Source organism: Aphelocoma coerulescens, chromosome 4A (assembly GCF_041296385.1).
Source record: "Aphelocoma coerulescens isolate FSJ_1873_10779 chromosome 4A, UR_Acoe_1.0, whole genome shotgun sequence".
In the NCBI taxonomy this organism is placed as follows: Eukaryota; Metazoa; Chordata; class Aves; order Passeriformes; family Corvidae; genus Aphelocoma; species Aphelocoma coerulescens.
In genome coordinates, this window is record NC_091018.1 from 3,533,462 (window position 1) to 3,546,009 (window position 12,548).

The 12,548-nt window shown below is 41.2% G+C and overlaps 1 long non-coding RNA gene across 1 annotated transcript; it reads left to right on the forward strand.

Annotated features, from left to right (window-relative positions):
- Positions 1-4,275: 4,275 nt before the first annotated feature.
- LOC138110307 (uncharacterized) lies at positions 4,276-12,311 on the forward strand. Its single transcript, XR_011150874.1, has 4 exons — positions 4,276-7,591; positions 9,832-10,036; positions 10,649-10,947; positions 11,302-12,311. It is a non-coding gene; the product is annotated as an uncharacterized lncRNA (long non-coding RNA).
- Positions 12,312-12,548: the final 237 nt, after the last annotated feature.

The following is a 12,548-nucleotide window of genomic DNA, read 5'->3' on the forward strand; positions in this document are numbered from 1 at the left end:
AACTTCTGACTTACATTTTTATCTCAGCTGTGATGCTTTCTCTCTCTTTAGACTTACTCTGAGCTCAGGGTATATTATATTGAGTAGCACAGACCTCTCTTGGTATGGATTTTGAATTTTTTAATCCTGTAATCTCTTAGACATCTACTGAAAGTGGGATAACTGTTAAAACGGTCAAGGGCTGCCCCTCTTCCCTCAGGTAGTGACAGGCAGGGATGTGGGGAATGGGGAGTGCCTCCATGGCTGATGTCAGGGATGTATTTCAGCACTGCCTCCCGGTGTGGAGTGGGGAAAGCTCTGCTTCACACAAAACACAGAGTTGCCAGAATCACAGCATTAATTAATTGCCTGATGATTCTGCAGCAGCAAAATGCTGCCTCAGTGTTAGCTCACACAAGGAAGGGTGTTCCCCTCCTCCTCCCTGTGAGGAAACAGCCAAGCCTTGCCTTTCAGCATGAGTCTTCCGAAAAGCTTCACAGCTCTAATATAGAAAAGAGATGTCTTTAGGCTTGGGGCCAGAAAAAGACTGACTGAACTCCAGAATGACAAGAGCCCCGAGCCTGTCCTTCCTTTCAACCACTAAAATGTTCCCAGTGGCCACATCAGGAACAGGTGAACTGTCCAAAGCTGAATCCACTAAGAGAAAAAGTTGTTTTCCTACCATTTAATTAGAGAACACACTCGAAAAAAAAAAATCCTATGAATATTCATATGAATTTTTAAATGAATTCCTTTCAGCTGTGCTCATGCCTTTTGTGTGTCAGCCTTTTTGTGGAGTTTCTTCTACGTTTTATTGGTGCCAATGCACAGAGAGAGTTGGTTTTACATTCAGGATCACAGAAAAAGCCAAGACTAATTTATTCTCCATGAACATTCACACCCAATTACTTCAGAAGAGTCCAGCTGGGGAATAGGAACAATGGGGTATGACCATGCACAGGGAAACCACAGAGCTCTGATGCTAACCTTCCTCAGCTTCAAAATCTGGAATGCACATGGAGGCAATCTATGCACTGTAAAGGGAAGCTGGTAGAGGTGGAACTGTCAGAGAACTTTGAATTAGGAATAAAGAAAACCATGATCTGTTTATTCATGGATATGTCACAGAAAAAAAAAAAAAAGAGGAAAAATTGATGAAATAAATTATTCATTACAAAGTACTCAGCTCTAGTTATATGTCATCGAAATACTGCAATAGAACTAAGAATCAGGAAAATGATTGTGATAGGCAAAGTATGACACTCATTTTCAACTACTTTTGGATCAATTGATTTGAACTTCTGTGGTTTCTTATGGGTGACGTTGATTTAGATTTCACAGTTTCACACAATATGTGTTTTAAATTTTCTTTTTGGTTATACTGTGATAATCCCCATTCACTAATAGAATGGTTTTTAGCAAGTGAAATATTTGAAACCTTCTATAATGCAAAATGGACTTATTGCTGAATTTGTATGTAGTCCTTCCACCAGTTCAGAAAGCTAATACTGGTTGTACAACTCATATACACTGAAGTAATGGTACATAAAATTGTAAACATGAATAATGCATATGAACAGCAACCTATTTAGGTGTTCTGTAGACTTAAAATCTTGAAAAATAATGCACAAAAAAATCAGAAATGACACGTTTATCTATAAAAACCTTCAAACAAACTTGTCGCAGGAGATAAAAGCATTTCTACTATTTGAGTCCCCTTCTGCCTTGCCCATTAGCCCTCACAGATAGTGTCAGCTCCAAAAGTATTTTAAAATACATCCCACTCCCTTCTAGCTGATATGACTCCTTGTGGTGAACATCACCCACAATTGCTCTCTTATCTCCCAGCTGTCTTTCTCTGCTTTACACCTCATCTTATTCTGTGCCTCAAGGCCTTTGCCTCGAGCTTGTGCTGTTCTGTCTCCCCCTGCACCTTCGAGGGTCATCAAGCTCTAACTCCAGCCCTGACATCCCTCTCAGCTGTCTGTCCACCTGCAGCCTTCCCAAGCAATGAGGAAAGGCCATACATCCCGATTTTCCATGCCTTTTCTCTTCCACAGGAAGCAGTTCCAAGTAATTTCTAAATCATTAGGTGAATGATGGTATTCTGAATGGCCTCAGGAACTCAGCAGAAGACAGTGCTTCCCACCACAGCCAGACACAGCTAAGCAGCTTCTCACCCCAAAGAGCAGCCCCAGCTCCTGCTGAGGGACTGCAGGAGTCACTTGGTGCCCAAAGAGCAGCCCCAGCTCCTGCTGAGGGACTGCAGGAGTCATTTGGTGCCCAAAGAGCAGCCCCAGCTCCTGCTGAAGGACTGCAGGAGTCATTTGGTGCCCAAAGAGCAGCCCCAGCTCCTGCTGAGGGACTGCAGGAGTCACTTGGTGCCCAAAGAGCAGCCCCAGCTCCTGCTGAAGGACTGCAGGAGTCACTTGGTGCCCAAAGAGCAGCCCCAGCTCCTGCTGAAGGACTGCAGGAGTCATTTGGTGCCCAAAGAGCAGCCCCAGCTCCTGCTGAGGGACTGCAGGAGTCACTTGGTGCCCAAAGAGCAGCCCCAGCTCCTGCTGAAGGACTGCAGGAGTCACTTGGTGCCCAAAGAGCAGCCCCAGCTCCTGCTGAGGGACTGCAGGAGTCACTTGGTGCCCAAAGAGCAGCCCCAGCTCCTGCTGAGGGACTGCAGGAGTCACTTGGTGCCCAAAGAGCAGCTCCAGCTCCTGCTGAGGGACTGCAGGAGTCACTTGGTGCCCAAAGAGCAGCTCCTTGCTGGGAGCCCCAGGAGCTCTGCGGGGCTAGAGCACAGAGCCAGCCTGGCAAAATTTGTCATGAGAGCCTGGAGAAGAGAAGGATCTGGGGAGATCTTAGAGCACCTTCCAGTGCCTAACGGGGCTCCAAGAGAGCTGGAGAGGGATTTGGAACAAGGGCCTGGAGTGACAGGATGGAGGAAATGACCTTAAGCTGACAGTGGGCAGGTTTACAGTAAATATTAGGAAGAAATTCTTCCCTGTGAGCCCCTGGAATGGGTTTCCCAGAGAAGCTGTGGCTGCCCCATCCCTGGAAGTGTCCAAGGCCAGGATGGATGGGGCTTGGAGCAGCCTGGGATAGTGGAAGGTGTCCCTGCCCATGGCAGGGGGTGGAATGGGATTGGCTTTAGGGTTCCTTCCAACCCAAACCATTTTGGAATTCTGTGAGTAACCCATTGCCTTCAGCTGTGAGTGGGAAGCCTGACCCTCCCCAGCCCCTGGTGCACAGAGCATCCCATGCCTGTGTCAGGACCTGCTCCTGGCTCCTGCAGAGCTCAGCTCTGCTCCTCCCTCTCCTTGGCCAGCACTTACTGCAGCTGGTTGCAGCTTCTTCGTGCTCTGACAATTTCCAAACCTTACTGGATGCAGGTTGCCTCCACAGGCTGCCATGCTCCCTGCTGATCCCACTGCCTGCTATAGGCCTCATACACCTTTATGGATGTCCAAAGAAATAAGTGTGTGGGTACCAAAACCTTCTGACAATGAAAGGACGTGGTACATACCCTGACTCTGACAGAGGGGTGGAAGTTCTTCAATCTACATTTCATTATTTTATCCTTTGAATAATAGCATAATTACTTATTTGTCTTTGGTTTATCTTCTTTCAGTCACGATCATTTTTTCTCTCGAAAAGATTAATGTTTGATTAATAATTTTGTATTCCAAAGTCTTCTGGTAAGGGCTGGAGTAAGAGGAATGTCTCTCTTAGTTATGATTGCTGTTTGTTTTGAGTATGATTTTGGGCCTCTCTTCTGGGAAATTACAGAGCTGAAACACAGAATAGTACTTTGGGCTGTAAATCCACCAACACTTATGTTAATGCTTTACTGCATTGCTGGTGTTTCATTTTTGTTGCAAAATCAGAGAAGTGACCAGTGTTTACCAAGAGTTAAGCCAGTAGTTTGATTATTTTCTGCATTGCTAATATGATTTCAATTGTTTCAATTATATTTGTTCAGGCATGAAATGCATTATGGATCATTCAGTTAATTAAGAGAAGTAATTTGCTTTAAGTCCTTTGTCCAGCAATGTAAATCTAAGCCCACCAGTTAAAACCTGCCAATGTTAAATAAAAGTTGAAGCACCCACCCGTAAAATGAAATTGGCCTTACAGCCCTGCCTGCAACAATGCAGTTGCAACAGGTCATAGTTTGCAGGTAGATAATAATATATTTTGGATAATAATATATTTTACTTACATAAAGCTTTCAGATATCTATAGTTTAGAAGATCTGATATTCAGCTTATATATATATATATATACACTGAGTGTATAAATCTGTGTATATGTTTGTATAATATTCTAATCACAATTTTTTTTAAAATTTGCTCGCTACCAACCACAAAAATTTACTTTTCACATCTACCCACATAAATAACAGTGACCTTTCCATGTGTATAAATATATAGGCACAAAAACTTAGGGCTGACAAGTTCCTGTTCAAAGGTGGTGGAGTGGGAGGCTTCAGATGGAAATCTGTCACGTGGAGCCCTCTGAGCCACCAACAGGCTCACAGTGGATATGTTTGAGGTCCCATGAGTGAAAATAAAAAAAAAAAAAACAAACATTTTTCCACCCAGGGAGGAACCCCACTCAGTTCTGCACCCAGGGAGAGCAGAGACCCCACTGCCATGGGTGCAGCAAGGCCACAGGGCAGGGGATGGTCCCATTCTCCGTCAGCCACAGTGGCTGCTGTGGGAAAGCTGCACAGGGATAAGGGTTATTGCTTATTTCCTTCTGCACAACCTGGCTGATTAACGATGTGTAACTAAAGGATCTGCCATGCAAAGGCTGTGTGAACAGCTCTTGCCACGAGGAGTTGTGTTTTCTCTGAGCTGCCTCTGAAACAGCTGGCTGGGGAGCCCAGCTCTGCACCTCTGAGTACTTGTACATCTTTTTCATAAATTCATTTGCTCTTTAATCTTATTTATGGAATCGCCTGAAGTGTTGGAGAGGAATTTTAACCAAAATGTCATTCTGAGGGAGAGCCTTGTATGGGATATTTCAGATTAGCAAATTTGGGAAAAGATGAAACCAATGTTATAAAGAATGTGCTGAGTGCTCTTAAAAAGAGTAGAGCCCTGCCGACAAAAACCCCAGCAGGTATAAACGCTGCTTAAAATTGCTGAAAAAATACACTCCTGAAGGAGACTCAGTTTGATTAAAAAGTTTGCTGTGGTGTGAAACTATTCTAAATAGATTTTGTACTTTTTAGCCCCTTTTTTAGTATAGAATTTAAGAATCATTGCAGTGCTCCCTGCAATCTCGTTTTGAAAGGATTTTTTCTCATCTCTTTAATGAAATAAATCTAACAGGTTTTGTTTAAGATTCTTACAGTTTTCAGGACACAATTGAATATATATTCCATCATGCTGAATCTTTCAAAACAGGGACTGACTGTGTTGTTGGCCATAGAAAAAATACTGTTTGTATAGAATCCATTTTGTAAGATTAAAAGCTGGTTTTGAAATATCCAGATGAGGTGGATTTTTTGAAGGAATTAATTCAAGTACCCAGTTCCTAATGACCATATTACTCAATTTCAGTTGCAAATTCTGACCTGAAACTCCAGTGAATAAAATAAAAACCATAGGTGTGGTGTCTAAGTACATGGCAGAGGTAAATAAATTTGGGGTCCTGCCCTGCAGGTCTGCTCTAAGATTAGGGAGAGTTTGTGAGAGTTTTCTTCATTGATTTAAGTGGGCTACAGGTTCTCATCTAAATGTAGACTCCCCCACAACTGATAAATCATTATCTGAAGGAACTTACCATCAAAATCCTCATGAAGCCAAATGTCAAGGGAAATCTAACAGAATCCCATCTCCAATGATGCCATGATGATTTTTTTGCCTGTTCTTTTATCCCCCTTTTATACCTTTATGCAACTTCTGTATTCTTTGTGCTTTTTCCCTGCATTCTTGGACTTGTTTGTCAAGCTAGGAGACTCAGCATTTCAGAAGCTTCGTAGCCAGGGATCAGTGTGCCCCAGAGCCCAAGGTCCTCTCCAGAACACATTCTGTAAACCAAGATAGAACCATCCAGGAGAAGGCTCCTTGGTGAAAGGGGGGCTCATTGGAGGCTCTCACTGGGGAATCTTTGATAGATATGCTAATTAATAAGACCTATAATGTAAGACCAATATAACCAGATCTTTTGAAGGGTGTGCATTGCAGGGTGCATTTCGATGCATATGACCTGGATGTGTGCACCTAAGGATCCTTAAAATAAATACCAAGGTAAAATCCCTTTTGCCTTCTAACCGTGTCTGACTCTTGGTTTTAAGACCAGGAAAAGGCATCTCCGAGTATTTATGAACTCGGGTAACTCCGAATATTTATTCTCCTTCAACTTTTCTGTTACAAAAGGAGCAGACACTTGATATTTGGTCTAATAAGGATATTTCTCTCTACTTCTAAAAGAGTCTGCAAAGAAACTCATTTTCTCCTGCTGTTTTAAGACAGAATTTTCAGGTCTCTAGGGCTGGTGCTCTGGGTTGTTTCACGGGCATTAGAATGCCATTACAAAAAAATAAAAGCATACAGCTTGGAGCTGAGCTCTCCTGAGGTCCTCTCAAAACCACTGAGGAACCCTGAGCAAAGGGATGTTCTTTTGTACTGCTCTTTCACGTCTGAAAGCATTTCTGCTTTAATTCATTCTCTTTACTTCTGCTGTGCTGGGTATTATTATAGTCTAGTGAGTTACTGAAAGTGGGAAATGCCAAACAAACAGGTGTCAGACTTCAAAAGAAGCATTTGTCAGGACTTAATGTTCTGAAGCTAAAGGCGACAGCTCAACCTAAATAAGCTCTTCTCAACAGGATTTAAGTTTTCCTAATAAAAAAGTAATAACAGAAAGTAAAGTGCAAATCCAACAGCCTAGAGAGTGGAAGGCTTAGAAAAATGAGCACCATCTGACATGATATCTTGATTTAAAGCCAGCTTGTACTATAGTGCTCAAAGTCTAAGGGGTCCACCATTCCCACATCTTTTCTCACATTACTGTGTCTGTTTCAAGTTCGGTTTTGAAGGATGTACCTACCTGTAATTTCCACGTAGGACCAGTCAGGAATTTCAATCAACGCAGTACTTAGTAGGACTTTTCCCATCTCAGAAGTGCAGCCTTGCATGTAGGTGGGTTGGAGCCAAGGCTGAACTAAACTGGGGAGTCCACATCAGCAAAGGCAGCAGCAGCAGCTGAGCTGTGTGGGCTCAGAGGATCCCACTCCTATTCTCCTTCTCTCTTTGAAGCAGAGATCGTGGCAGTCGTAATTCCATCTCCCAGCAAGCTGAGTGCAGGGACAGAGAGAGGCTGGGATGTTTGCTTTTCACTAATATTACTCGATGCAGTATTGTATTTCAGGTAGAGCCATCTTTTCTATCAGCTCCAGCAAACATTGCTGTGTTTGTTCAGGCATCCCCTAATTAAAAGGCACCGACTCTGATGGAAACAGTCAAATGAAACGTGCTCACAGTGTGCATTTTCCCAATATATTTGGATTTATCCATCAAACAAATGTCTCTTGTGATTCCTCATGACCAGCAACTCAGGAATCAGATGTGAATGCCTGGATCAGTCTGCAGCATGACAATTTTTGGTAAGGAAAAATAAAATCTGACCCTTGCAGCATTGCTAAGCAATGACTGATCTGGGCTGAAGCACAGATGTACACAAAGGCACAGGAGAGCACTCACATATATTGATGAGATTATTTGTGGGCTTCTGGCATGCATGTGATTACTGTTTTGGCTGGAACAGATGCACTCAAAGAGGAGTCTGTGTGTGTCTGTGTAACCATGCCACGTCAAGGAGCCTTTAAAAATCAGGTTTGAAGACATGGGGATAAGGAGCTACAGATTATTATCCTTACAACGATGGGGAAAAAGCAGAAATATCTGTATGCAAGGGAAAAAAAATCCATGTGCTGTGCTGGAGTGTCTGCTTTCCAGAAGAGCACAGTTCCATCTTCTGTCTTTGCAGCCTTTGTCTATGATGGATGGTGGGACTCAAAGTCCTTCATAAATTTGAGTGGCAAAGCCCCCGACACAATAAAAATAGCTGAATTTTACTGCTCTTCACCCCTGAGTGGCTCCTGTCCAGTTCTTTCCTCATGGTTGTGTTCTGTGCATGTCCACCTTAGCAGAGGCAAGAGGTTTCTGTGAGGATGAGCAAAGGATACATTTTTCTGCAGGTGTTGTGTTGATACATTCTCAACATATTCTGGGTGTTGTTCTGGGTGTTCAGTGGACAATGTACCAAAAATATCTTCATAAAATTTTGCTCATATAAGAAAAACGTCTCTCGAGATGACAAAGTAATACAAGAATTTTGTTTAAGAGCTGTGTTTAATTTGTCAGTGATTTTGTTTGCTGGTGCCTTCTGATAGCTGGAATAAATTGTATTTTTTGACTCCATCTTGTGATTTTACAACTTTTTTTCAGTTCTTGCATCAAAACAACCAGTATGCTTTCTTATTCTTCCTAGGGTTACTTTTTCCTGGTTTTATTATTCATTAATACACTTGGTTTCCTAACATCATTGCAAGAAAATTAAGATTATAGATATCTATATAGATATATACACAATTTTCCCTTGGTATATGTGTGTATCCATTTATCTTCTGCCTTGAATGTCTCATGGGCATTTGAGTGTGATGGCTTCTGGCTCCTGCTCAGTGTAGACAGAGTTTGCAATGTTACCAGGAAACCCCAAATGAAAGATTAGCAATTGCACAATTGTGATTTTTAGATGTAAAATGTGAATGTCTCCTCATAAACACAAATTCAGGAATCTCTTTCACTGCACTACAATTCATCCCATCAACTTTCCAGCTCTGTTTCAAATTAAGGACCAAGGGAAAACCTTGCATATGTCCTGATATAATTAACTCCGTGTTATTATTTCCTTTTCCTTGCTGGAAACAGATCACCTCAGACTTTCAAAAACATGGGAGAGATTTCTGGAAGGTAATTCCAGCTGCCATAATTAAAATGTAACCATTACAAGGAATCCAAAAGAAGCTGCACAAGTAACTGTACAGCCCTAACCACAGCAGTCTGTTGGGTCCATTTGTAATACTTGATAAAATCAATACATTTAAAGAGAAGGAAAGCAGAAGTTACAAATGTAGAATTCCAGTGAAATGGTTCCATGCATAATTGCTGCCCTATAAATGAACAATAGCATCTCATATTCTACCCTTTTTAATACAAGTCAGTGTTAGAAGTTGTGTTCTCTGGGCTGGAAAAGATGGAAATTGGATCTAAATTATGGATGTTTTCCACTGACCTGTATGGTAAATGATCAAGTCTATAGACGTCTCATGCAATAGAGATGTCTGCTCTGCATATATTTTTTAAGAGAACTGTATGAATATTCAGGAATGGTTGTTTCTCCTATTTCAAAGCATAAAAGCAATAGAGCTGTTCAGCTGTCTCTACATAAAGCATTTCTCCCAAGGTCAGAGGGAGAGGTCAGAGCCAAAATAAAAGTCACTCCTGAGAGTGATTTGCCACGTGATCTTTTCTGTGTTTTGAAAGGTCAGAGTCTGTGTGGGACAAATTTAATAAACTGATCCCAGAAGTATTGCATCCAATTTCCGAGGAAACATTCCAGAATGCCAGAATTAGGATTCTGCTACACTGAAATGCCAATTGGTTTGTGATGTTTTGTCTTATAATTATGAGGGTGGCTCAGCTCCAGCTGAACCAATGATTGTTATGTCCCTTCTCAAAGAGAAAAAAGGTTATCTAAAATGTCTGAACGCTGATATTAGAAATGGTTCAAAGTGGTAACTTGGATCTGCTTTCTTCTTTTCTGTACTGAACTTGACAAAAGAGTGAATGGTACCAATAAGGAGCATAACACCATTAACCACCTGCTGTACAATCAGCATCTGAAGGACTCTGCACCTTCTGAGAAGCACTGGATGGGCATTTCCACTGCATGCAGAAAATGACCTGATTGAAGCTGAGAGTCTCGGGTCCTTTCTGATGTTCCTATCAAAATAAGGATCTTTTTAAAAGGAAAAGGAAGAACTGAGGTATAATAAAGGCAGTGAACACAGAAGTAACCATCAAGGGTTTTCATTTTAGTTGCTTTAAATAATTCTTAATTTGATTCATATTTACAATATTATTTATAGAGTTGTATAAGAGCCTTAAGAAAGATGATTTTTCATCTTGTATATCTTACTCCTACAAGTGATTTTACACTCCATTATTACCTATGAATCCAATCCACTGACTCTGAGGACACAGGCTGGACTGTAATTGTGGATGTAGATTATTGGTGACAGAACAAAACACTCTGACTACTAGTGGATATTTCTTTTTTTCAATATGTGGTAGCAGAATGAAGATGCTGTGGCTCTGTGCACAGAGACAAATCTCAGCTTGTGTGGGTGTAATCATTATTTCCTTCTTGCTGACTCTGCTTCTGTATTGATCATTCTATGCCATTCATTTCAGCGGGGTTGGTTGTGATTTAAACGGGTAAATGTAATATCAGCTTTAGTGATGATTACAGCTGAACACCATTTGCTTTCTATGAAATATAGTAAATTCTTCTATTCCATTTGCTTCTGGCATCCCCAACACGGCTCAACCACTGGTTTTGTGTCTCTGCTTATCACAGGTTGTTTTTTACCTTACAGGTATTTGTGGGCATTTGTCAAATGAGCCTCAGTGTGGATGATCCTGCTGTGGTGATAAGAACAAACGGAGATACTTGACATGATGTTTCCTGTCCATGTCGGATTAAGTGTGTTCTACCAGGGGCCATCCAGCCCAAACCTCACCAGCTATTTGTGCAGTATCTAGTACAGATCCTTGGGGGGTGGGAAAATCAGAACAGAGCAAATATAGCCTCAGAGAAGGAGCAGTTGGAGCCTGCAGACAATGTGGAGCATTACTTCAGAGGAGCAAAGCTTGGGCTTGGGACTGAAACCTAAAGGTAACAACTGAAATTATTTTAGTGTTGTTCTTTCACAGAACCTTCCCTGAGGCCCCAAACACTTTTTATTCCTTCCTCTGTGCCAGAAGCACCAATTCATTCCCACACAGGATTCAAATTCTGCAGCTGTTCCCTCAATAACTTTCACAATGCAGTTAGTTATTGCTAATACAAAAAATCTATAGCACACTATAAAGTGGAAGTATAATACAATATATTTAGGGGCTGGGTACCTCTCTGAAGACTTAAGGAAGCCATACAGGAGCTGTGCAGGATTTGTATGGCAAATTTAAAATTTCCTGATGGCAAAGCATCAACATAACTTGTTTTACAATATCTTCTTCTTCTCCACAGAGGGAGCAACCTGAATTGTTGGGGAAGGAAAATGAGACAGGATATGGACCCAGTTTGCCCTTTGAGACCCTCTGGGCTCTGCACTGCTCATAATGGGAGGATGCTGCTGGATGCTCACCTGGTCTCCTCAGCTCCTGCAGCAGGAGCATCTTTAGATCACCCTGAATATTGAAATGGGAAACATGGAAGATGCGCAGTGTCTGTGTCTTCTCCTGGTTACTGAGCTTCAAAATTTCCTTTAACTGCTACCAAATTGCTGCTTCACTGGGAAATTTAATAGAAAAAATCAGCCCCAGACATGATGAAGTGTGACAGGCTCTCTTTCTTTGCCTATAAAATTCTTAATGGCAGATAATCAGAAACTTTTTACTGAGAAACCTTCTTAAGTATTACTTTCCATTTCAGTTATTTAAAGTGAGATTCTTCTTTCTCATTTAATTCTGGATTATGTAATTTACCCTCATGTGACACAGAATAGAACTCAGTTTTATGGAGGATGGGAAAAAAATGTACATCTGCACCTACAAGTTATATTTCTAATTATTGCAACAGTTCAGGAACCTACAGTTTAAACAATTTCTCACATAACATATTGAAGTAATCTCACTCGAAATACCTGGTACTGCCATCTATTTTCTATTTGTTAGACTGATGTCAATTCCAAAAGAAAACCCAATAATTTTTTAGATCATTTTTTTTTAAAAAGGACATCTACTTGTGGCTGTTCAATTAATGTGCATCTTCTGTTGTCACATTTGGTTTTAAAAACATGGTATTTTGATAAAAAAATCACATATTAATCACAAAATGTTGTGCTACCTTCAAAATGCACCTTGTCTTTGTTTATCAGTTAAATATGGGCTGTGTTTAGTGGTGTCATGGTTTGAGCCCAGCCAGCACCACACAGCTGCTCAGTCAGGAGCTCATCTTCCATGAGTTCCTTAAATGTCCTGGGCACATCAGGCTATAAAAAACCACCACAAGTGGAAATAAAAGTTTTGAATCCAGAATCTTGATGTATTTGACAGTTTTATGCCTGTTTTCAACCTGGGTTTTTTTGATCCTTAATGAGTCCATATATTGTTGTCTATTGTTCTTCATCTTCCCGTAAGGGAAAAACAGAGGCAATTATAACTTAATAACATTCTCTGTGCTAAGAATGTGTGGTGACAGATAATGAAGTCCAATATACCGATCTGATTACAAGTTGCTCTTTAGATGGGGGACAAATAACTACAAGATGGCAA